The sequence below is a fragment of the Triticum dicoccoides genome, chromosome 5A (genome assembly GCF_002162155.2).
Source record: "Triticum dicoccoides isolate Atlit2015 ecotype Zavitan chromosome 5A, WEW_v2.0, whole genome shotgun sequence".
In the NCBI taxonomy this organism is placed as follows: Eukaryota; Viridiplantae; Streptophyta; class Magnoliopsida; order Poales; family Poaceae; genus Triticum; species Triticum dicoccoides.
The window spans coordinates 542005554-542009516 of NC_041388.1; the positions used below are offsets into that span (position 1 = coordinate 542005554).

General features: G+C 42.6%; 1 pseudogene; it reads right to left on the reverse strand.

The window, feature by feature from the left end:
* Positions 1-347: 347 nt before the first annotated feature.
* On the reverse strand, positions 348-3143 carry LOC119302660 (annotated as a pseudogene).
* Between the last annotated feature and the right edge of the window lie 820 nt (positions 3144-3963).

Sequence of the window (3963 nt, forward strand, 5' to 3'; positions counted from 1 at the left end):
CCTCACTGCATCAAAAAACGCAGCCAGCTTACAGTACGGTGTTAGCAAGTAATTTTCGTGGAGTCTACTACATGTGTAAGCGTGTGGCTATTATAAAGATGGAAACTCATTGCTGAGGTAAAGGATATGGCGTGATTTCCATATCTACAGATGAGGAATCAGAACTATAGTAAGTGAGGTGTGCATAAGTACCTGCAAGATCTTGTAAAATACGTAGTAGCTTAAACCAACGGATTCTTCGTCTTCTTCTCTAACAGCTGGGCCATATGTATATGTATTAAACAGAACTACGAAAGTGGTTCATTACATATCATCCCAATCCCACACTGTAGACATGCCAACACCGTTCATTACCTCCTAATCCTATTGTCCAAATAAGCTCAAAATTTCCATATCACTATGGAAGCTTGCTGGAATTTGCTAGAGTTTTTAAAAATATCAAAATTTGAATCAATTTGGTATACCAATTTAAACAGCCAATATCTGTCAAACATGTGCTCAAAGTAACATGAATTCTTTTAAGACCAATACTAGTAACATGTTTGACCATACCTTGAAGTTTCATACAGTTCACACACCAATACATCAAGTACTAGACTGGAGAAGCAACAACTAGAAGACCAAAATAATGATACGGTGTTGCTTCTAACTAATGCTATGGTAGAACACCTCCAAACCAAAATATAGAAATGTATGCCCAAGTGACCAGCCGCAAACCATCTGTCCAAATTAGCACAATTATTAGTGATATAATAGTAAGGCATCCAATGTTGACTATTAACACTAGTAAAACTGACATATACCTCTAAGAAATCACATTTAACTCATGAGGCAAATGTCCTTCACGCCTTAATTTCTGGAATTGGATCATGATTTGATCATCATGAATGCTTCTAAACATCTCTTTCTCGATGTAGCACAGCATTAAATCATTTATCCATTCATTTGATACCTCATTGCGCACATCTGTCTCTTGCCGAAAATATTCGCTCAACTGGTGCAGTTGCCATAGGAAGAATCAACGCCAACTCAATGAGGCGATATACCAACTGGAAAGATGTGTGTTTATTTGTTTGAACCATCAATCGAGCAAGTGTGGACACATCTTGGCATCCATTAAATTCCTCACTTCTCCTAATGTTCATAAGGAATCTCGGAAGGTCAAATGTTAGCAACAACCGGTCAGCTTTCGTAAAGTCCTCAGCATAAATTTCAGCAAGCCGAATAAGTTTGTCAGCATTAAACTTTGAGAAGTTGTTTGCTGGATTAAGACAAGAAATACAATCCAATAACTCAGTGGAAACTTCATTGAATCGATGATTCATCTCAGTAATAGTTGCATCAATGGCAACATTGAATATGCTAACCTTGTAATAGTGAAGTCGGGTCACCTTATTCTTAGCGCGAACAGATTGACCCATAGCTCCAACAAGATCATCCATATTTGGCACATCAATGTCATGTGCCTCACAAAAGTTCTTGGCTTGACTGAATAAAGACTCCCACCCATTGTCCCTCATATCTTGCAAGCTTTCTTTCACATCTAAGATCAAATGCATGGCTTCGACAGTATTTTGATTCTTTCTTTGCAAAGCTTGTGATAGATAATTTGTGGTGCCCAACAAGTTTATTGAGAACAACATGATGAAGAGAAATTCAAAGCATTCCATCTTAATAAGCAAACCTGAAGCTCCACCTTGACAAGTGTGTTCCCGAGCATCAACCACTACAATTCCTAGCACATCCACCACAGCATTCCACATTGTGAATATGCGAAGCAAGGTTCTGAGATGTGAGCCCCAACAAGTATCTCCTTGTCTTGTTATGCTAGATTCTTGATCCAACCAGGTTCCGAATGAAATCTTTCCATTCTCCATCAAATCTAACAATTCGTCTTGATGTTTGGCCAGTAATGCATCTTTCCGCTTGCAAGATGAACACACTTGAGTCACTATCAAGGGAATACAGTTGAAGAAATCAGCAATAGTAGGACTACATTGAGCAACAGTGGCAACCACCACCTGCAACTGGTGAGCAAAGCAGTGAACATAAAATGCATATGGAGCTTCATCTCTAACCAATTTTTGCAAACCATTGAATTCCCCTCTCATATTTGAAGCCCCATCATAACTCTGTCCATGTAGCCTAGAAATCTGCAAACCATGATAATCCAATACATCAACCAAAGCTTCTTTAATTCCAGCAGATGTACAATCTGTGATGTGCTTAATTGCAAGGAATCTTTCCTGGAGCACCCCGTGATCATCAAGAAATCTACATGCATCAAGAAATTAGATCAGTGAAAATCATTAGTACACTATAAACGGCACTAAAAAACGGCATGCATTACCTCACAGTCACTGCCATTTGCTCTTCTACTGAGCAATATCTAGCCTCATCAATAAGGATTGAGAAGTTCTTGTCTCTAATGTCATCCTTGATAATTTTATTTGGATGAGATCCTAGTATGCGCTGCCTTGGTCGGTTTGTACTCTCATCAGATGTGGTACCATTGCTCTCCTCATTTGGGGGTTCAGCTTCAGGAGGAGGCACTGTGCTCACAACAATTAAGGGAAAGGGATTTGCAGTCACATTAGCTGGGGCAAGTTCAGGCTCGACATCGGCAGGGGAAGGAGTAACTGAACTGCTTGCATAAAAATCATGCATACTCGTAGCCTTTCTCTTCATTTCCAAATCTGCAAGCAAACTGTAGATGACATTAAATCAGTTAACAGTTCATGAACTAGCAAACAGAGTGTAATCGACACTGAATCAACTACATATAAAGAAAGCAATAGAAGCAAATAATTTGGGGACTAAACCTTGGCGTCTTGGCCCTCCAACAGCCGATGCGCTGGATGCGGCGGCGGGTCGGGACCTCCTCACTCCGGTAACGGGCGTGGCGGCGTGCGACCGTGCGAGCCGAATCCTGACTCCAGCCGGCCGGCACCTCCGCTTCTGCCAGCCAACGACTGTTGCCGGCGCCTGCGATGCTGCGCTACTCCTGAAGGCTGGCGTCCGCGCGCGCGTTGTCGAGCGCCTGCGTGCATGAGGGCGAGCCGGAGGAGGCTGCCGGTGCCTATGATAGGGTTGGCGGGGCGGCGGCGCGTCTCCTAGCTCTAGCTGTGGGCTGCGACTGCGAACGAGCTCTGAACTGAGGAGAGGAGCGAGACCTTTTTTTCTTTTGAGTGGAAGAGGAGCGAGAGACTGTGTGCTGGCTGGGTCATAGGTGGGCTGGAGACTGGGAAGTTGGGCTAGGCCGATTCATAGTAATGAACAGCTCGCCTCTTGTTATTTGCCTTCTCTCAAAAGAAATCTTGTTATTAAATCCTCAAAAACAAAAATCTTGTTATTTCGCCAAAGACCTTCCTCGGCGTTTCAAGAATAAAATCCCCCATTCTTATAAAAAAAAACCTCATTTTAAAAAGATGGTTTCACTTTCTTTCAGCTGTTACTGTCAAATGCTGATGCTACCCAAGAAAAAACACAGCACCCGCAATAGTTAAATTTATCAACAATATCATTTTTAGTTGAAATTAATCGACAATGTGGGATGAAGAATTCAGAATGACTTAATCCGCACAGTATCGCGTAGAAGACAAAAACGTCTACCACAAGGAATGCATCAGTACAAAACCAAAAGCAGCCGATGAAAAATATTATAACTAACGATACCATTTCAGTAACTAAAATGCTAGGTGCCTTGTTCTGGGGAATACGCAAGATATATCAAGTCGCTCCTCCTCCACAAAGTTAGGGTTCCTGCCTCTCGCCGGCGCCGCTGCAGGTCTGCCTCGTCTTCGGTGGCCCTCGGGTCATGGAGGCGCGGTGGATCCTGGCAAGGACCAACGAAAAGGCTTTGTTTTTAGTCATTTGTTCCTGTCTTATTAGAGTTCGTGTTCTGTTCAGGAAGGCGAGACAGTGGCGACTCCCTGAAGATGGAATAAAGGTCTCCCCGCCTAG